Source organism: Palaemon carinicauda, chromosome 5 (assembly GCF_036898095.1).
Source record: "Palaemon carinicauda isolate YSFRI2023 chromosome 5, ASM3689809v2, whole genome shotgun sequence".
NCBI lineage: Eukaryota > Metazoa > Arthropoda > Malacostraca > Decapoda > Palaemonidae > Palaemon > Palaemon carinicauda.
In genome coordinates this window covers 87,779,463-87,802,552 of record NC_090729.1, presented here as the reverse complement: position 1 = coordinate 87,802,552, position 23,090 = coordinate 87,779,463, and the positions used below count along the sequence as shown (strand labels likewise).

At 40.4% G+C, this 23,090-nt stretch overlaps 1 protein-coding gene across 10 annotated transcripts in view; it reads right to left on the bottom strand.

Annotated features, from left to right (window-relative positions):
- Window positions 1-23,090, bottom strand: part of Tango10 (transport and golgi organization 10) — a 1,007,732-nt gene that overhangs the window by 97,986 nt on the left and 886,656 nt on the right. The gene's annotated exons all lie outside the window — the stretch shown is intronic.

Here is a 23,090-nt window from a genome sequence, read left to right as displayed (position 1 = left end):
GGAGTTCAGGGAAGAGGCGACCTTCCTAGGATCATGACCTGCGGGTGTACTGTCAGGACCCGCTGTGGCGGGATGTTGAAAAAACAACCCCCACACCCTTGAATCTTACTTTCTGACAATTGTCTCCTCAACACATACTTTCCCCTTACGTTATCATAAACTGGACTCTTAGACAAAAGGACAACCAAAACAAAACATACCCTTAATACTATATTTCTTAAAACTAACACGCTCAACATAAATAATCCACAATCAAATTATCAACACATAAATATATAATAACCGTATACCATTCAAATAAATCACCCAAAAAACCTAACAAACTTCAAATTAAACTTCACACCAAATATACAATAACCACCATTCAAATAATCCACAAAACCCCTAACAAAACTTAAATCAACCGCACACCAACACCCAAATAAATATCTATGTTTATATATGTTTTATAGACACCAACACTGTCTATACACACAAGCCAACTGTCTTTTATGGCACAACACCACTATATGAAACCCAAAGACTGTCTTAAATTTCATAATGGCCTGAACTCCTCGGGGTCATGGGTGTCATCGTCGTCGATATCATCATCATCATCATCCGAAAATTCCTTATTACAGCCAAGTCGTTACCAATTATATCCAAATCTAAAATAGCAGTCAGTTCCAAGTCCCTTATATCAAGCCAGGTCATCAATCAATATTCAAAATATCTCTCTCAAAGGAGGAATCACGGCTGTTAAAATATATAATAACTTCCACGCTGGTCGAAAAATGATTAAATAAAGTAAAATCCAGCATTCAAACACAACTGAATCGAGCAGCAGTCCAATCAAAATAAGCATTCACCCAAGACATTCACCACTGTCGTAACCTAACTAAAACATAAACAAACAATCTCATTTGTACCAACAGTCTTTCTCACAACAAACAATCTCTCTCTCTCTCTCTCTCTCTCTCTCTCTCTCTCTCTCTCTCTCTCTCTCTCTCTCTCTCTCTCTCTCTCTCTCTCTCTCAGGATTTGGCAAAAAACGAAAATTAAAATAAAACAAAAATAAATCCTCCACATTCCTCCCCCCTTACTTTGCCAAATCCTTCTCACACAACACTTACATTATTTTTTTTTCATAACCCAGTTGCAGTCGGGAACGGGACCTCTACTCCGAGTAACTGGGCCTCCATATACTCTCTCATTCACTTCTTCCTTATCACAATCATTCGCTACATTAACACTATTCTTATCTAAATCCCTATCATCTAATATATCATGTACAATCCCATCTACCTCGTTCTCGTTTGGCCCTATAATTACACTCATTTCTGTAAACAGCTCATCCATTTCATCAAAAACATTCTCAACTTTAGCAAAAGATTCATTCATGCTACTTATCATTCTCCTGTCTCTCATTCTTGCGTTATTCATTTTTTCTTTTACATCATCTAACGAAAAGCCACACACACTATAAGTATCATTCATATTCAGCAACATTTCATCTGTATTAATACATTTATCCTCCACACTCACTTGTACATTTACACCCTTGTCATACTTATTCGTATTCTTACCTATACCTACAAATTTCCCTTGCACTTTCTCCTCACTTAAAACTTTCAAACGCCTCTTTTTCCTATATTCCAGCCCTAATTTCTCATGCATACTAGGTTTATACTTGCTCATTTCCAACCAATTAATCATCCCATTCTCACAAACATTAATCCTATTCCTTCTCCACACACAGGAGGACTCACCCAGTTGAACCCTCTTACGCTCTAATTTCCCGAACATCCTGGCTGACTTAATCCCTTCTTCCTACATACTCTAGCTACATGCCCATCTGCACCACATTCATTACACATACCCCGCGGCTCCTTGCACATTCTAGCATAATGACCATCCTTACCACAATTACCACAAATTATATTCATATGATTACTACGACATCCACTCGCTATGTGCCCAGTCATACCACACCGATAACATTTTATCCCTTTCTCTTTCTTGCACTCACTAATTCTATGCCCTACCTCACCACATCCAAAACAAGCACCTAGAGCCCATCTACATTCATTCTTCTTATGTCCTACTTTCCCACATCTATAACACTTTTCATTACGGACACGACTATCTGACATACCTCGATGTGCACTCACACTCCTATCCCTATTGCGCCAATTACCCTGCCTAAATCCTTCATTTGTCCTTACAGGTATTCCCACATTACTCGCCCTAACACTCCTATCTACTACATTATCAGCTACCCTCGTTGGTCCTCTCAAAATTGCATCCTTATAACTACCAAATTCTATTACACTTTCTTCCATTCCAGTTCTTACACTCACAGATTTACTTTCTTTCATGCACCTATCTAACTCATAATCCTCAACTATCACTAGTATATCATCCCATGTCAATCTCTCTTGCGTCCACCTCATTTTCTCTTTGCGTTTCAAATTAATAAATTCACACACATTCTCAGGTACTGTTGCCAAAACCTTCCTCATTAACTCCTTATTCTCATTTATGCCTTCATCCCCATACTTCTTCCTAGCTAACGTTTCCAACCTACATACGTACATTGATATAGCTTCTCCTGCATTCATCCTTGCCTCATCAAAATCATTCTTACGCTTATACCTAACACTCCCTTTCATACGTTTTACCTGCTCAATTATTCTCTTTTTCACACTTTCATAATCAACGTCACCTACACTCATTATCACTCCATACATCGTCAACAAATACCCAGTCAAATATTCTCCTAACTCCCTAGCCCAAACTCTTTAACTATCATCATACTTATCCTGACAATACCTCTCATACTCCTTGAAAAAATCATATACATCCCAACTGCTATGCTCGTTGAACCTTTCACACCGAGGTACCTCTCTCATAAACACAGTCTTACACACATCACGTTCATTCTCACTGCTATCATCACTGTCTACTCCCTTGTTACCTTCTTCCTCATTTGAATATAATGAATCCACTTCCACACTTAAATTCCTATCCTTAACCATTCCCTTCTTACCCTTTTTCTTACTTACCACTTTCACCCATTCACGATCGTCCTTGCTATCAGCCTGATACTTTTTCTTCTCTTTCTTCACATCACTTTTACCTTTCCTTTCATCTTTCCTCTCACCTTTCTGTTCATCCTTACTATGCCTAATTCCTTTATCTTCAATATCACCATCACTATTACTACTATCACTATCACTTCCTTTCCCATTATCACCTACCTTAACCTTCTCTTCCACTACCAACCCATTACCCGAAGCTGAGGACACTCCTCCGACTGCACCTTCACCCATTATAGTTTTCATCATCCCCATGACTTGCCCCATCATATCTTCCATTCGTTTCTCCATTCGTTCTTCATTCTCTCGCATCCTCATCTCAACACCCTCTTCCACTCTCTCTACAGTTCCCTGAATTTCCCTGTTTCCTATGCATCTCCTCATTCTCACACCTTAACCACTTATTCTCTTGCAACTTCTCCTCACGCTCCTTACTCAGCCGCAATTCCTCCTTCAAAACCCTTAACTGTTCTTCCATTTTTCATCAACCTGTTCTTCAGCCTTAAATCTAATTCCTAATCCTATCAGTCCTTCGTCCAAGAGTCCAGCTTCAATCCCACCTTGGCAGTCCCTGTTCGGGCGCCAAAATAATGTGGCGGGATGTTGCAAAAACAACCCCCACACCCTTGAATCTTACTTACTGACAATTGTCTCCTCAACACATACTTTCCCCTTACTTTATCATAAACTGGACTCTTGAACAAAAAGGACATAAAAACCAACCATAACCTTAACTTCAAATCACCAAACATATATATTGCGTGTGTTCACTAACACTCCGCAAGTAAAAAAACACTTCGTAGTCATTCACTAAGCCAACTGTCTTTAATGGCACAACTACTACTATCACAGCTTTAATAGATTAAACTGTGTGACAATTTGCCACAACTGCCTCGCTGATTTTGTAAGCAGTAATCATCATCCTTATCATCATCATCATCATCAATCCAAATCCACAGGCCAGGTCATCAACGGTTGAGCAATCGAATAGCACAGTCTAAATACAATCCTTTATTACAGGCCTGGTCAGCAACAATAAATCCAGTTTCAAAAAATAACTCTCCAAACCTGATTCCCTTGCCTATGAATGAAGTAGGTGATCTTTGCCCGTAGTTGTTTAAGTGACAGGTTTGACCCCGATATTTCTCCTTTAAAGAGTTGTCCTCCTCCGAAGTCTGAAGTTCTGCGAAGATAGACCTTTAGACTCTCCACTGGACACAGAGAGGCATCTTCCTTCAGAGGGCAGATTCTCCAGGGACCCCATCTCTTTGTGGGTAACTCGTTCTTAGCCAGAAACGTTGGGTCAGGAAAGAGGGTGAGCTCGCCCGTGTCAGCGAAGCGGATGTGGCCCTCTTCCCTAGATAATGCCACAATTTCACTAACTCTAGCCCCTGAGGCTAAAGCAAACAAGAAAATAACTTTCTGGGTCAAATGTGGCCCTCTTCCCTAGATATTGCCACAATTTCACTAACTCTATCCCCTGAGGCTAAAGCAAACAAGAAAATAACTTTCTGGGTCAACTCTTTCAGAGGGCAAGTTTCATTGTTCAAACCTGAAGCGAAATGTAGCACTTTGTCAAGAGACCATGAGATAGGTCTCGGAGGGGCCGCTGGTCTAAGTCTAGCACAGGCCTTCGGCACCTTACTAAAGATTTCGTTAGACAAGTCTATTTGGAAGGCATAAAGCAAGGGTCTTGTCAGGGCAGATTTACACGTAGTGATCGTGCTGGCTGCTAAACCTTGTTCATGAAGGTGGATAAAGAAAGACAGGCAGAAATCCATCGTGATTTCCTTCGGATTCTTTGCCTTGACAAATGTTACCCATTTCTTCCAAGATGACTCGTATTGCCTTCTGGTAGATTTTGACTTATATTCCTCCAAGAAGTCTAGGCTATTCTTCAAGATTCCAAACCTTTTCTTTACGGCAAGGGAGAGAAAATCATGAGATGAAGAGCTCTGGTTTTCTGTGATGAAGCGAAGACAGTCGACTTCTGAACTTGTTGGGACAGAATTGGGTCCGGCAGTGGAATCAGCTTTGGTTGTAATTCCAGAATCAGGGGGAACCAGTGGCTCCGGGGCCACTGGGAGCCACTAGGGCTGTCGTTCCTTGAAAGGATCTCATCTTGGTGAGGACCTTGAGCAGAAGGTTGGGTGGAGGGGACAGGTAAATCTTGGTCCATCTGTTCTAGTCCAGGGACATGGCGTCCATTGCTTCCGCACGAGGGTCCTCGTACAGGGCCACGTATCGAGGAAGTTTCATGTTGTCGCTCGTTGCGAAGAGGTCGATCTGCAGTTCCGGGACTTGATGTAAGGTGAAGGAGAATGATTCTGCGTCTAGGGACCATTCCTGGATAGAGCGTCCGCCGTCACATTGTGGAATCCTTGGAGGTGAACTGCTGATAAGTGCCATCTCTTCTTCGCTAGGCAGAGGATGGCTAATATCACATTGTTGAGTTGAGGCGATCGTGAGCCTTGACGATTTAGATATCTGACCACCACATCGCTGTCCAAAGTCAGTCGCACGTGGATTGAGGAGCGAGGAGACAATCTCTTCAGTGTGAGGAAGACTGCCCTGGCCTCCAAGATGTTGATGTGAAACGTCTTGAACAGGGAGGACCAAGTTCCTTGAGTCTTGTGTTGATGGGAGTGACCCCCCATCCTTCCAGCGATGCATCCATGTGGATGGTAACTGAGGGTGGAGGCAGTTGTAGAGGCATTGACCTCTTGAACTTGCTGGCCTCTGACCATGGCTTGAGGAGTGATCGAAGCTGAAATGGGAGTGGTCTCTTGAGATCTATTCGAGCGTTTGAAGTGCATCTTCTCCAGACTCCTGATGCATCTTTTAGCTGCGCTTTCAGCACTGGGTCTGTCACCGAAGCGAACTGGAGGGAGCCGAGCACACGCTCCTGTTGACGTCTTGAAATCCATTTGGATTTGAGGAGTCTCTTGACAGACCTTGCTATTTCTCTCCTCTTCTTTAATGGAATGGAGAGACGGTGTGACTGTAGGTCCCAATGTATACCTAGCCATTGGAACTTTTGAGCTGAAGATAGTCAAGACTTTTTGGCGTTGATCTTGAATCCTAGATGTTCCAGGAATTGGATCACTTTCTTGGATACTTGCAGGCATTCTGATTCCGATGCTGTCCACACCAGCCAATCGTCCAGGTAGGCCATTACCTGTACGCCCTGTAGGTGTAGTTGTTGAACGATAGTTTCTGCAAGCTTCGTGAAGACCCTTGGGGCTATGTTGAGCCCGAAGGGCATGGCTCTGAAAGTGTACTTTCTTTTCTGAAGCCTGAATCCTAGGTAGGAGGAAATCTGGCGATTCATCGGAATGTGCCAGTAGGCATCTGCCATGTCTATTGAGACTGTGTATGCCTTTCTGGGCAATAGCGCCCTTATATGCTGAAGGGTTAGCATCCTGAACTTGTTGTTCTCGATGAACTTGTTGAGAGGAGACAAGTCCAGGATGACTCTGAGTTCGTCGCAGGGAAAAAGATCTTTTCCCCATATGTTGGAAGAAATCAACTTCCGAGGTTCGTGTTTGACGGTCGCAGATGCGAACACGAACTCCCTGCACGCCCGTTGTTCTCTGACAAAGCTATAGAAGTCCTTCGTCAGAGTTGCCAAGTGAGTCTTGGCTAGGACCATGAACATGTCCGGGGTCCTCTGTTCCCCGGCCATTGTCTCCATGGACACCTGAAGAGAGAGAGCAGCAGCCAGTCTCTCCTTTGTATCCTGTTCCCTACGAAGTAGAAAATCAGATAGCTTGGGGAGGTTTTCGTTGAACTGTCGTCCAGCGATGTCGGCCTCCAACTTCCCAACCGAGAAAGTCAACTGGATGTCCTTCCAGTCTTTGTCGTCAGGTGGCAGAGCTAAGGAGAGGGGCCTACACTCTTCGAGGGTAGGGTAAGATTTTCCCGCTTGCACTGCCTTCAGTACTGCCTTGAAGGATTTTTATGCGAAGGGAAAAACCATGGTGTTGGGAGCAAGAAAGGATGGGTGCTTCTTGCTTAGGGCTGGCACCTTGGAGTTGGTGTAGCCCCTTTCCTTCAGGCAGCTGACGAACAGCGCCTGAGCCTTGGAGTGGTCGAAGATGATAACCTCCTTAGGCTCCATTTCTTCCTTGGAAGCTGGTTCCGTCTTGAGACGAACAAAGCAGTCAGGGTACGAATCGAAGTTCGGCCAGAATTCCACATCTTCAATGGGGATGGCGCCTAGCTTGTCCGAGATAACTATCTTCCCATTGGTGATAGTCATGTACTCGGCATGCTTCCAAGGGTTGATCTCTGAGCAGGAGTGAAGATCCTTGACGTTGAGTCTCTTCTGAGACCCTTGTTGAAGCGACAGGCGGAAAATCTCCTTCTTAAACTCCGCGTCCCTCTGCTTGATCTTCTCGTCGAAGATCGCCATCATGGTCTGAATCGCAGCCATTGTCTCGTCCGACTTCGTAGGCAAGGGAGTGGACGAGGTAGAAGGTACCGGTTCCGGGGCGGGAGTCGACGTCACAGAACGGGATGGCACATCCTCTTCTTCCGACTCTGGAGCCACAGTAGACTCCTCTTCTTGGACATCAGCCAAAATGTCCTTCTCGGTGCCTTCCGACACCTCTGACATCCTATCATCTTCAATGTGGATGTCTTTCATTGCATCCGAGACATCCGAGTCGATCGTCAGCTGGATGCATGGGATCTCAGGGTGAGGTTGAGGGATTACGGCATCCGCAGATGCCCTAGGGAAGAGCATGGCCCTCATGCGCTCGCTGGGAAGATAAGGCCCTGTGGCGTTCTTCTGGAAACCACACACCCACTTGCGTAGTTTCTCCCGAACGTTATCCCTTGACTCCGTGGACTGGGGAGTCTCAAATCCCTCACGTAACAGGTCCTTTCACGTGGTGCACGCCTGTAGGTCCCAATACTTAAGAGACCCCTTCGTAACGGAGCAGTGGGAGTGCGTACGTCACCCCACAGGACCGTAGAAGTCCCTGCGATGGACACTGCCAAAGGCGCTCTCGCACTGGATATACTCCTCCTGTAAAGAAAAGAGAAGAGTATGAGTATGTTGAAGTCTATCACCGTAGACTTAAAATCATATTAATTATAGAATTGAATCCTTTCTTATGGTGTAAGCTTAGGATAGGTAAGCTGGAAAAGAATTAGGAAAGACACATACTTGTGAATCCCGCCCAGCCAATTGCTGTGACCCTTCTCACTATTAATCCTAGGACGTCATTGTAGGAGGTCCGATGGAAGATATTGATCCAAGAGAGAGGATAGTGTAATCAACACAAACTTCCAGGAAATTAATAGTGAGAATTGGAGGGGCTGATAAACAATCAGAGTAGTGAAGAGGGGTAGGTCAGTCCCCCAATCCAGGTAGGTCTCAACAAGGGACTGCGCTTGGATGCACAGAGTACGTTGGAAAGATATCTATTGTATAAGTGTATACTATAGTTTTCTGTCTGAAGTATATCTTAATACTACAGATGTACTGGCTATTGTATATTCTCATACAATAGACATTGCCGGCATGTCGCCGGCAAGGCTAGTACTTAGGATAGCTCAGCTGGCACAGTCATCAGTATAGTTAGGTTAGCAGCACGCCGGCATGTTGCCGGCAGAAGGCACGCCGCCCCAGTCATCATTCAATGTGGCTGGGTAGTGGAGAACCCTTCTGTAATGCCAGCGGTCTGCCGAATTGCCGGCGACCCTTGAACTGTTGGCGGCACGACGGCAGTCTGTGGGCCACCGGCTGAAGGCACACCAGCTCCGCCATCATACAATGTGACTGAGTAGTGGCCTATGCATACACTGCCGGCGACAGCCGGCAGAGTGAGGTGTGACAGTGAGCTAATGGTTAGCAGACCACCAACCTTACCTGTCTTCTGCCGGCAAGGTTGGCGGCCGGCAGTCAACAAAGTGATAGTACCAGCCCATAGAGAGAGAGAAAGCAATGAGTGAAGGAAGATGAAGGGGTGGCAGCACGTCACCTCAACTCTGCCTTCCTCTAGAAGGAGGGTTCAAATGGAAGGGGAGAGCACGGTAGTGATCAAGCTTCCATTCATTCGCAGCCATGCCGGTAACAGTCTGACAGGGGCAGCGGATGGCGGTCCAAGGGAGGGCCGAAGAACACTCTAAGGTACTAGAGGGCCTCTACCGGCAGTTTGGCTAGCCGAAACAGCAATCCCATAGCAACATATGATAGAGGGAAACTAAAAGATTAGACCCAACAGGCGAATGACCTAGCTAGTCCTACAACCCGCTGGCACTCGGTGGGATTGTAGGACAGCGGACAGGGGTGTGATGGCTAGGCCATCACCAAAGGACAGATAGGGGTAGGGGCAAGGGTCCTGTGAGGGGAGGGAGAGGAGCCGGTGTGAGCCGGTCCCCATTAGGCAACAAGGGAAGTCTGTTTCGGTACCAACGTTATCCCAGGTGTAGGAAGAGTACATTCTCCAACCTAGGGTAGGTTAGTGTAGTGAAGGGATGGTATCGACAAACCGTCCCAAACTATAAAGAACCAGAATACCCATGATATCTAAGTTAGGCCAAAGGATGCTCATATCCTTCAGTCCCAAAACTCCGAGCACAGGACTAGTCGCTAGACTACAGGGCGAATGGGGTCTCAGACACCTTCAAGTGCAGTCTGGGGGGGCAAGGCCCCCTAAGCCTACCAACCAGGTCCAGTAGAATACATTCATCCTAATGGGGGAAGCTGGAGGTACACGACAGGTACTCTGAGGTTCTGACCCTAACTCAAACTCATCAGCTTTGGTTTGGAAGGGGGACAGAAAACCGTAGCCTAACCCTACCAGAATGACAAATCGCGGCAGGGATGGCCAGGATTGTAACCTTGGGTTACCCGCAGAGGGAGGAAGAGATTACCTAATACATAAAGGTAACCGGGGATATTGTGTGAAAGTATACTAATGCCACTAGGCTACTAGCCTAGTGGCATAGAGATCGACTACCTGATTCATCGAAACTCTTGGTATACGATCAGGGAAGAGGAAATCATACGCAATCCATATCTTATACGTAAAATTGCCTAATATCTTCATTAACGTTAATTAACACCAGGAACACATATTATATCATGCATGAAAGTAACCTAAAGCATCTAGGCTAGGGGGCCTAGGAGAGATATTCGGCTACACTTACGCCGAACCTAATGGATACTAACGGCATAATATAACTAATTCCTAACAATGAAGACTAAATAGCTAATACGAGAGAAGCTATGAGACCGGGACAGTCGTTCTGGCTAACTAAATAAAGCATGCGTTGCAAACGACAGCGCCGAGATGCCTCCGGTTTAGGCGAGCGCTCTGCCACGAAAGCAAATCCCTATTTCGAGAAAAACGTTACTTTACGGCTAGAGCTGCATTTATACGATATAGGAGGTGAATACTCAACTTTCCAGAGGGAGAAGCTGAAGATTGCGACATGATAACCGATATAACAAAAAAACTGGGAAAAAACACCTGGTCATGACGCTACAGCGAAAAGGAATGAAATGGCGGGTGGATGCTACGTCATCCAAGATGGCGACGGGTATGACGTCATCCGAGTGCCCATAACAGTAACGGAGGAGGAGAACTTTGTAACGGCTCCTCCCATATCTTGCCACTTATTCTCCCTCGAAGCGTAAACGCTATGTGGGGTGCAGATAGCTATGTGGCGTGTCAAGAATACTTCCCCTGTTATTATGCGATATCCTAAAAGGCAACTTTAAGGATATTCGCGCCAGAAGTTAGAATTCTGTAGACCTTTAGTTTAATTCTCTGGGTAATATCCACTGTAGTCAAATATACCCTAGGTAGCTACTGAAGGAACCTTCCATCAGGACAACATGGCCTGAGCCCAAAAAAATATTCTGGAGGCCAAGGCAGTCTTCTTTCCCTCAAAAAGTTACATTTGAAGTAGAATATTCCCATCTGTTTAGTCCTCGACAGCAAAGTAATAGTCCATTGCATCAACAGGCAAGGGTCAAGGTCTCCTCAAATAAATCATGTAATGTTCGCCATCTTTACGTTGGCTCAGAGGAAAGGGTGGCATCTGTCAGCATCCCACCTTCATGGAGTACAGAATGTGATGGCGGACTCCCTATCTCGAACACATCCTCTAAGAGACAAAATGGTCTCTAGACGGAGAATCATTCTCTTTCGTGCAGGGTTAAGTCCCTGGTCTTCAAGTACATCTGTTTGCAATGAGTCTCAACAAGAAACTTCCCTGATATGTAGCACCAAATATGGATCCAGCAGCAGTGAGCATGGATGCGATGAACCTGGATTGGAATCATTGGGAGAGGATTTACCTGTTTCCATCCTTCAATCTTCTCAAGAAGGTTTTGGACAAAGTTCGATCGTTCAGCGGGACAGCAGCCCTGATTGCTCCTCTATGGCCGAAAAGCAACTGGTAGACCATAGTGACGGAAATGAACCCCAGGTTAGTGCCGGTGCCCAACCCAAGTCTGTCCCAGGAAGTACAGAGGAAGACTGTCTTCGCTTCGTCATGGAAAACGAACAACCTTCATCTCATGATTTTTTCGCATTAGCCCTGGAAAAGAGGTTCAAAATTCAAGGTGACAAGTTAGTGTTTGCAGATAATTATAAAACTTCCACTACTTCGAATCAGTATGAAACATCGTGGAAGAAATGGGTCAAGTACGTTAAGGACAAGAATCCAGGCTCTATCACTATGGATTTTTGTTTGGGGTTTCTGATTGACTTACACGCGCAAGATCTAGCATCCTCCACGATATCGTTATACAAGTCAGCCCTAGCTAGACCCATTTTATATGCTTTTGATATTGATTTTAACTCGGACCTCATCAATAAGATTCCCAAAGCTTGTGCAAGGTTAAGACCGTTGGCTCCACCGAAACCAATCTCCTGGTCTTTGGATAAAGTGTTACAATTCGCTTCGGAAATTGACAATCAAACTGCGTTTATACGTGATCTGACTGAAAAGGTTATTTTTCTAATCGCCATGGCTTCTGGTGCTTGTGTTAGTGAGATTGCGGCTGTCTCTCTAGAGACGAGGGTCACATTGAATTTCAGATAATGGTGAAGTTGATTTATATCCTGATCCTACCTTTTTGGCTAAAAATGAGCTTCCCTCTAAACGATGGGGACCGTGGAAAATAGTTCCCCCCGTAAGTGATCTCACCCTGTGTCCAGTGCAGTGTTTAAAGGCTTATCTTTTCAGAACGCATTTTAAAGGTGGTCAGTTATTTAAGGGTGAAACAGTAGGATCAGATTTGTCTCTGAAATATGTGAGAGCAAAGATGGCATATTTTATACGAAGAGTGGATCCGGCTAGTATGCAATTGGGTCATGACCCTACGAAAGTGGCTTCCTCACATAACTTTTTTCATACTGGTTGGAAGTCCACTAGGGTGTTCTTCAAGCATTATATGAAACAATTGGAAGAGATATGTCATTTTGTGGTGGCGGTGGGTAGTGTTATTAAACCCGCTGCAACGACGTAGCCCTCAAATGCGTCCCTGGGCATTCTTCCCACTTATTTCTTTTAATGAGTAAACTGTCGGTTTTTGTTTCATGATCATTAAAAAACATTTATTTTGATTTTCAGGATTCACTTTCGTTTCCCTGAATAACATGAAAAACCTGCTTTTTTTCTATAGTACTGTATACCTACTTGAGAACCGGTTAAACTATACAGGTAGTTCAAATTATGTGTTTAGGTATAAGACTATTTACAGTATTATCTTTTGTTTTATTTTTATAAGCATTTTTCCAGGTTTTTATGACAGGTTACATAAATTTTTCCCACATGATAACTTGTGTACAAAATTATTGAGGATATATGGTTGGATACAATATATGATCTCTTTGCTTATCATATTATTTGTAATAATTCTTTGCTCAAAATTTTTTTAATAAAAGACTGTATATTGATGCATACCTTTTATTTTCAGCCCTAATTTCATTTTAGTGGAAATAAAATTAGTGTACCATTGTTATTTTCTACCCTTTCTGAACATGATACAAATTGCTTGTGGTTTGGTATTTTGTTCCATACATTTTACTCACTGATCTTATAACAGTTTAGCGGATTGACATCTCACCATTAATATGGGATGTCTTCACCTTGGGGGAAGGTGATAGCCAGGTCCGGCTCTATCTCCTTAGAAGACCACTATATTTTTCAAATACAGTTTTAGTATGGTTCAGGAATAAAGGTAGAAATTGATGCCTATGCTTTGTCAGAGCAAGATGGTTAGCATTTTTTGGTAAGGGGACTTTTATTCAAAGCCTCCTACTAAGTAATAGGTAATTCTCTGGTATACTTCCATCAGGACGACATGGCTCGGGCCCAAAAAAGGGATTTTGACGTAGGAAAAATCTATTTTTGGGTGAGATGGCCATGTCGTCCTGATGGCCCGCCCATTACTACATTGTCTCCCACCCCAACTTCTCGTAGGAGGCGTCTATTTCACAGTAGTTCCGCTGCGATGTGGAATGAAGTGCCAGGGTCATATGGGAGCACCGAAAGGTGGTAGGATATGTAACGGTTCCTTACTTATCCTTCCCCTTAGAGGACTAGACTGGGAAAAGTCTATTAGGGATGCAGATATCTATGGTTATCTTAGGATACGTCCCTGATTATACACGATATCTACGGATAGTCGTTCCGGGGGTTAGAATCTTGTAATATCACTCGCAGAAATATTATACAGTAGGAAGCAGCCGAAGGGAACTTCAATCAGGACGACATGGATATCTCACCCAAAAATTGATTTTTCCTACATCAAAATCCCTTTTTTTCTAGTTATTTGCAAATATAACTGGTCAGTGAAATTGGTCTATAATTGTTTGGGTTACTAGGATCTTTTCCTGGTTTAGCTATTGGTATTACTAGTGCATGTTTCCATGTATTTGGATATAGATGTCTGGTACACAGATAATTACAAAATTGCAATAAATAGGCCTTTGCTAATGGGGCTAGAATTTTTATCATATCAAAATTTATATTATCTTTACCATGGCTGATAAACTGCAATTAGATGGACAAATTCCAGCTCCTCTTCCGTAAACCTTATATTATAATCTTCCATTGTATCAAAAGTCAGCATAATTGCTTCTTCTCTTTTTATTGATTGAAACTGGTGCTAGAGATTCTTAATATTGCTTATGCTTTCAATATTTCACCCAATAATATTTCAGATGGCCAGTGTATCAGGAATTGGGGACCCGTTATGCATTAATACACGTCTTGCAGGTCTGTTATAGGAACCATTCATTTTCCTCAATTTTTCCCACACTTCTTGCATTAGGGTATTTTCTGATGTACTAGACACATACTTTTGCCCTGATATTATCCTGCCTTTCAAATCTACTTTTGTAAATTTAGCAGATACTTTACTAAAATATGGTTTTAATACACTAATTTCCAGTGTTATATCAACTAGTTTATCAACTGTACTTCCAATCATAAGGGGACCAGTACTCAGATTCTTAAATCTTTTATCTAATGTTTCTAATTTTCTACCAATTGCATGGTTTTCCTTTATTATTTCAGCCAGTGTAACCGACCACCAAGGAACAGTGTTTTTCATTGGTCGAGCTCCAGAGGCATGGATTTGTCAGCTACTTGTCTGATGAAGTCCGCAAAGATTTCATTTGTTCCATCATGATCTTGTGAATAATGGAATGGGGGTATTTGAATTGGATAAAATTTGAACTTATCTCAGTCAGCTTTATTTGTTTTATAACGCTGAGTGGGAGGACTTGTACATCTGAACATGGTTACTAAATAGGAAAATGGTCACTGCTGTAAAGGTCGTCTAGAACGTTCCAATCTAACCTATCTACAATATTGTTGGAACGAATTAAGTCTATTGAGGAATATATTCAAAGGGTTTTTGAATAATAAATGCTGTTATATTCTTAGTTTAATATACATAGGTTGTGATCATTTACTATTTGTTTAACCTTGGAACCATTTGTTTCAAAGTTAACACAATTAGTGTACCATAGGGGATTAGGGGCATTTAAGTCCCCAATTAAGAGGAAATTTTCTTGCATATCTGAGAGTTCTTTGGTTAGAATTTGCAATTTATAGTTATAAGAGAATTGATTGTATATATCTAAATTATTAAAAAGTTATTACCCACAAGTACTTTAATTCCAGATATTTCTGAAGCATTAAATATTTTAGCACTGTAAGTCATTTTATTATGGATGTACATAGCAGTACCAAACACATCAGAAGAAGGGACTGAGTGAGAAGCTAGATTGTAATTTCCTATTGAAAGAACAGTATCGTTAGTATACTGTAGGCATGTTACAATAGGATTATAATTTTCTGATAGTCTTTGAATTTCCCTTCGATGTAAATGGGTTTTTTTTACCATTAACATTCCATTGAATTATCTAAGGACAGAAAATTAAGGAAATCGAGATACATGCAATTTTCTGATGTTTATTACGATTTGTTTCCTGGTTATTGGTTTGATTTTGGTTAGACTTTTTTATAATTATTTTTTTTTTTTTTAGATGAGGAGTCCCTGTTACAAGAAATACGTCATTTTGTGGTGGCGGCTTATTTACCGGATGGTCAAAAGACATACAAAAAACAAAAAATTCTGAAATAAAGAAGTCTTTGCAATCACACGATATTTTGTGGGCTGCTTTATTCTCTATTGTGGTCTTATATAATGGCGTTGCGTTACTAGTGATTCCAATAACTGGTGATTGATTTATTTCTTTTAATCGTTTATAGTCCATTGAGTTTCATTCAGCTTCTTGACTATCATAAGGGTTCTTATGGACTTACATTTTACTACATGTTTGGTAGCCTGGTTGGGCTCAGAAATAAAAGCTGGGAGTTCAGCCATTCTCTCTGCTTGTGCAAACGTTCTATTTGTTCCCCGAGCCACAGAATCTACTTTTATAGAAAATTCGTAAGACTCTTTAGGCTCGCTAACATATTCTTCATTATTTGCTTTTATGTTTTTGGAAGGCTTCTGTTTTCTAGTTCCCTTTTTTTTTCTTAGATTGAGATTCCTTAGGTAGAGGATCAACCATCTCTACCCTTTGTATCCTTGGAAGTAACAGAAGTAGTTAGTATGTCAAAGCTGTTCTGTACAGGAATATGAGTTCATGTATTTTTAGAATTTTCACTTACACAGTGCAATAACTTTGAGTGATTTGATGCACTGGAGGTGGACTGGTCATTATTCGGTAAATTAGGACCTATTGTAGTATGTACAGTATTGGGACTGGAAGTTGACTTTTGTGGATTGGATAAAATTCTTGAGTAAGTTGATCCTTGAGATTTTTCCTTGCTGTGGTTATATGTTCATTATTTGCCGTTTCAATGATTGATTGTTCCCGTTTACAATTAGGATATTGCTGTGAATTTTCCGAGTGAGCTCCTTCACAATAAAGAAAAAAAAATATCTTTCCAATGAGGTCATAGAACTTGGAACACTTGAAATATCATTTGCCAAATCCAGAGCTGGAACCATCCGTAAATATGAATATACTATCCCTGTATTGTTCTGCATGTTCTAAAAAGGTTGAAGTTATTTTTTTTCATTTATCCTATTGCCTTTAGGGGTAATTAAGTAAATACAGAGGGAGATCTCTGGAATTTTGCATGGAAGGGTGACTCATAAGTTGAAGGTAATAGCCCGCTCCTGAAAAGACTTAGGCTATTCAGTAGTTGTTTCACTCTGAACCCATAAGGCATTGGGGATGGAGAGAGCCTAATAGTAGGGAAAAAAATTCTTTATTGGTAGTTTCAAAGAACAGTAAATTAGGAAACCTTAGTAACCTATACTAATATCTAATCATAGTAGACTGGCGATTAAGTCCAGAAGCCACTCACTTGCATCAACTAAAGGACTACAAATGGGGTATGATCTAAAACACTAGTTTCCAGTCTCATACCAGCATGGTGAATGGAATCAACTAATTAGCAGAAACTGAAGAATATATTTCACATCCATATAAAATTTCCAATAAAATAAGGGCTTTATACAGTCTAAGGAGAGTCTGGTGATCTGGTCCCCAGGATGTAAAAATATTTAAAATCTCTAACATTTAAACTTCCGGTTTATGAGATGCAAGACCAAAGTCAACTTTCTCCCAAGGTTAGTCCTAGAAATTGCGTTTCTTCAACACAGGAAAAACAATGGTTTATATATATATATATATATATATATATTATATATATATATATAATATATATATATATATATATTATATATATATATATAGTATATATATCCATATATATATAAGTATTGTATATATATATATATATATATAGATATATATATATATATATATCCATATTTATACAGATATATATATATATATACTGTATATATATACATATACAGATATATACATATATATATACAGATATATATATATATATATATACACAGTATATATATATATATACATATACTGTATATATATAAGTATATATATATATATATAAATATATATACATATATGTATATATATATACATATATGTATATATATATATATATATATAATATATATATATATATATACATATACTGTATATAAATAAGTATATACATATAAGTAAATATATATATATATATATACATATATGTATATATATACATATATATATATATATATATATATTATATACATATATATATATATATAAATATATACTGTATACATATATATATATATATATATATACATAATATATATATATATATATATATACATATATATATATCTGTGTATATATATACATATATATACACATCTGTATATATATATATATATATACATATATATATTATATATATATAAATATATATATATATATATATATATATATATATATAAATATATATACGATTGTCCCAACATACGAATTTTCCAACATACAAAGTAAAATTCGACCAATTTCTGTCTCAACATACCAATTTTCCAACATACGAAGTAAAATTCGACCAAATTTCTGTCTCAACATACGAAGTGTTGCTCCAACATACAACGTACACAATACGCTTACCCGTGGAATTTTCTCGAAAGCGTGCAGCGTAGTTTGTTGTTGACGCCGCTAGACTGCAGCACATCGGAGGGACGCCAATCGAGCGTCACCTTGATCATTCCTCTCATCGCGTGCGCATCGTGTGGTTGTCCTCTATTCGCTCAGTTTTAACAGTTTTTTATTTTGCCTTTTCACGTGTTGTTTTCTGTGTTCCGTAATCATGGGTCCTAAAAAGCTTAGTTTCGGTTCAGGAAGTAGTAGCAGTGGTGAGAAAAAGAGGAAGTCTATGCTTTCATTAGAATTAAAGCAGGAAATCATAGAAAAGCATGAGCGAGGTGTACGTGTTAGCGATCTCGCTAAACAATATGGCCGGAATATGTCGACGATCTCGGCGATCATAAAACAGAAGTCAGTCATTAAAGCAGTGAAACCTTCGAAGGGGATCACGATTATTTCTAAACGTCGTAGCCCTACCCTTGAAGAGATGGAACGACTTTTGTTAATATGGATCAAAGACAAGGAGATTGTTGGCGATACGATCACGGAAACGATCATTTGTGAGAAGGCCAGCGCTATCTACAGTGACTCGAAGGCGGCGCGCTCTCGGGGTGACATGGAGGAGAGTTCAGCAGATCCTACGACGGAGGAATTCAAGGCGTCTCGAGGTTGGTTTGAGAAATTTAGGAAACGGACCGGGATTCATTCAGTTGTTCGTCATGGAGAAGCTTCGAGTTCGGACACTAAAGCTGCTAAAGACTTTGTTAAAAAGTTCGAAAGCATCGTAGCGGAGGAAGGTTACGTAGAGCAGCAGGTTTTCAACTGTGATGAAACCGGTCTGTTTTGGAAAAAGATGCCTAGTCGAACGTACATTACCGCCGAAGAGAAGAAAATGCCTGGACATAAGCCAATGAATGCCTTTTGGTTTAACAAATGCCCCATCCACATTTCAACGCATAATTAACTACACTATTCAGGATCTAGAGAGAGTATTTGCATATCTAGATGATATATTGGTGATAGGAGATTCTTTGGAAGAGCTTATGAAACAATTCAATATGCTTTTTGATAGATTAAGAGAAGCCCAGTTAACAATAAATTTAAAAAAAAATTGTTTTTGGTCAAGCTACAGTTACTTACTTGGGACATATTGTGGGTGGAGGTAATGTCAGGCCTAAAACTGCAAATGTTAATGCCATTCTTGACTATCCAGAACCTAAGACTAGGAATTCTCTTAAAAGATTTCTAGGTATGGTTTCATATTACAGGAAGTTTTGCCGTAATTTTTCTTCAATAGCTGCCCCTTTACATAGTCTTACCAGCCCTAAAAAGAAGTATGAATGGGATGAGAGATGTCAGCCAGCACTTGAACATTCAACATATTTTTTGAGTAGAGAGCCAGTCTTACACAGTCCTAATTTTTCTAAACCCTTCTCTTTACAAGTAGACGCTTGCGACACAGGTGCTGGAGGAGTGTTGCTGCAGGAAATTGATGGGGTACTTCACCCAATAGGATACACTTCCAGTAGCTTCAAGCCTCATCAGATGTCCTACAGTACTATAGAGAAGGAGCTTTTAAATTTGGTTCTTGCTCTCCAAAAGTTTGAATGTTATCTACGAGGAGCTCCCGTCATTCATGTCTATACGGACCACAGCCCCCTCACCTTTCTTGAGCGCACCAAGGCCCATAATCAGCGCTTACTAAGATGGGCTTTATATCTTCAAAACTTCAACCTTCAAATAAAGCACCTCAAGGGCAGCGACAACGTATTTGCTGATGCCTTGTCACAGGCCCATTCTCAACCTTCTCAGGAGATGTAAGGTGTTTACTTTGATCAAGCCACTCCGCTGGGGTTGATCCTCTAGGGGGAGGTATTTCACCTTCCACATTATTGTAATTATTGTAGATATTTTGCCTGACTGTTTTTCCCTGTATACCACTTTTCTTTGTCCATTCCCAGAAACTTGTTTGCCTTGTTTCACACTCCTTGTTCTTACTTGCTTCGCCCATCCTAAATTTCTTCGACCCCTAAATGTAATTTTGAATCAGTCTCCACTCAGCAACTTAATCAAGGACTTTTGTATCCGGCAGGGAAGCAGTCCCCTTTATTGTGATGTATCTATAACCCAAAAGCAGTCCCCTTTATTGTGATGTATCTCTAACCTAAGTATAAGTGATATTGTTGTAAGGGTTTAATGACGAATTGTGATTTTGTTTCAAGCGTTTTCAATTTCCAGTGTGATTACTTTTCGAGACATGGTTGTCATTTGTCATTTGTCCTATTGTGTCATCCCTGTCCTTTATGGCATTTGTGTTTCTTTTATATGGACTTCAAGTTTAATTGTTTTGTTTTTTAAATAATTTTTGCATTACTATATTTAAATCTTGTTTGATCGTATTCTCATTCAAATACCTTTATTTTATTATTATTATGATCCACTGAACCCACCTGCTAAAATGGTAAATTACTCTTCTCTCTCATGACTTATAATATATATATATATATATATATATGTATGTATGTATATATATGTACATATATATATATATATATATATGTATATATATGTACATAAATATATATATATATATATATATATGTATATATGTATATATATGTACATAAATATATATATATATATATATATATACATATATATATACATATAATATATATGTAGGTATATATATATGTATATAAATATATATATATATATATATATGTGTGTGTGTAATATATATTTATGTATATATATGTATATATATATGTATATATATGTATGTATGTATGTATATATACATACATACATATAACAAGGCAATTCTCCGAATTTTGGAGGTAGCTGACATCAAACAAATGAAACAAAAAAGGGGACCTATCCTCTCTACGTTCCTCCCAGCCTGACAAGGGACTCAACCGAGTTCGGCTGGTAATGCTAGGGTGCCAGAGCCGACCCTCCCCCATTATCCACCACAGATGAAGCTTCATAACGGTGAGCCCCCTGTGGCCGTGAGGGCATAAAAACAATTAGAATAGTGCCAACGTATCCCTGTGTGTCGTAAGAGGCGACTAAAAGGGACGGGACGAGGGGGCTGGGAACCCCCTCTCATGTATTATAATCCTGTGAGACTTCAAAGTATGTATATATATATATATACTGTATAATATATATATATATATATATATATATATAACGGATTTTGACGTAGGAAAAAATCTATTTTTGGGTGAGATAGCCATGTCGTCCTGATGGAAGTTCCTTCCGGCAGCTTCCTACTGTATAATATTCCAGCAAGTGATATTACAGGAGAATTACCATCAGGTATCACTGGGTTCTAACCCCCAGAACGACTATCATAAGATATCATATATAATCAGGCACGCATTCCCAGTCTAGGAATCTAACGAGGAGGATAGGTGAGGAGCCGTTGCACATCCTCTCCCTTCATAGCACTGTTTGTCCATGATGAATTCATTCCATATAACAGCGTAACTACCATAAGAAGAGGCATCCGACGAGGCATCGGAGAGGGACAACGTAGCGGGTGGGCCATCAGGACATCATGGCTATCTCACCCAAAAATAGATTTTACCTACGTCAGAATCTTTTTTTTTGGGCTCGAGCCATGTCATCCTGATGGAAGTGTGCCAGAGAATTACCTATGCCTCGGTAGGAAGCCTCAAAGAGAGAGGTCCCAATACCGAAATGTACTCACAGGATTACTCCGTCAAGGCATAGGTATCACTCCCAATTATATATCCCAGAAAAGTTCGGAGGCAGTATTGACAAGCATGATGGTCTGACAAGGAGGCAATAAGGACCAAAAGACCGCCCTCCGCAATTGGAAATTCACCTGAGTCTAGTGTGGGGAACCCTAAGTAACCCGAAACTAAAGGAGGCATCATAGGTGAGGCGTATGGAACCAAAACCCGCCAGGAGACTAAATCCAATTATGTTCAGGAAGGATAATAATGAGAAGGCACACTAACGTTAATGCCGCTACAGTAATTACAATTATAATAGTAGGGCGTAAAATTAAAAGGCATGTAACAATTCACAGCCTTTTACTTACAAGAATCAGTGCCAAGGTTAACGAGCAACCAACGAGCAACCATCAATAGCGCATATGGAAAATTTTATGCAAAGTAAATACATCCCGTCCTTACCCAGACATAAGGCAACATTTGAGGACAAATACATGACATAAGGAACCATAGGGAACTTATGACAAGATAAACCTGATCAGTAGGCACATGATCACGCCTGTACAAAAGGAGCCCTCTTGCCCATCAGAAAGCTTCTACAAGGAAACTATACCCCGTGTTGAAGAAGAGTGACTATGTCAAGGCATTCTTTAGTTAAGACGGTAAATTTTCTCAAAAGGTTTTACAAAATTGTATAATATTTGATAATCAACATTGCAGGAAATACTTACGCAATATAGAACTCTATTTTCATATTTACCCCCCAAAGCTTTTAGCCACTTGAGGACCTACAGAAGAGGCAACCAAAGATTTCTATGTAACAACAATGGATAAATTAGTATGTTGGAGAAACTTTTTTTTTTTTTTATTTCCAATGTCAACAGAATTTTTTTTTTTATCAAAATGAACAGAAGTCATCACCAGTATGTAAGGTTTGCCCATTGGTCCATGGCTACGGGGAATATTAAGATTAGTAATTATTTCTTTGGGGGGGGGGAGAGAATAATGATGAAAATAAAAAAATCAAATGGAAAAGAATAAGTATAAGGGAAAGAAAATATTAAGATCCTATTTGCCTTCCATGGAATCAATTTCTCACCCAATGACACCTGCGAGAGCTGCTTCCCATATGTCCACTTCCTGCCCTACCGCAAAGGTTTGGTACCACAATGATTAGAGCGGGCTCAAGTATATTTCAAGAATACAATTATCCCCACTTTAATCATAGTGAGAGACAAATGGACAGAATGCAGAGAGTCCTATCTATATGAAACTGGCCCACCACT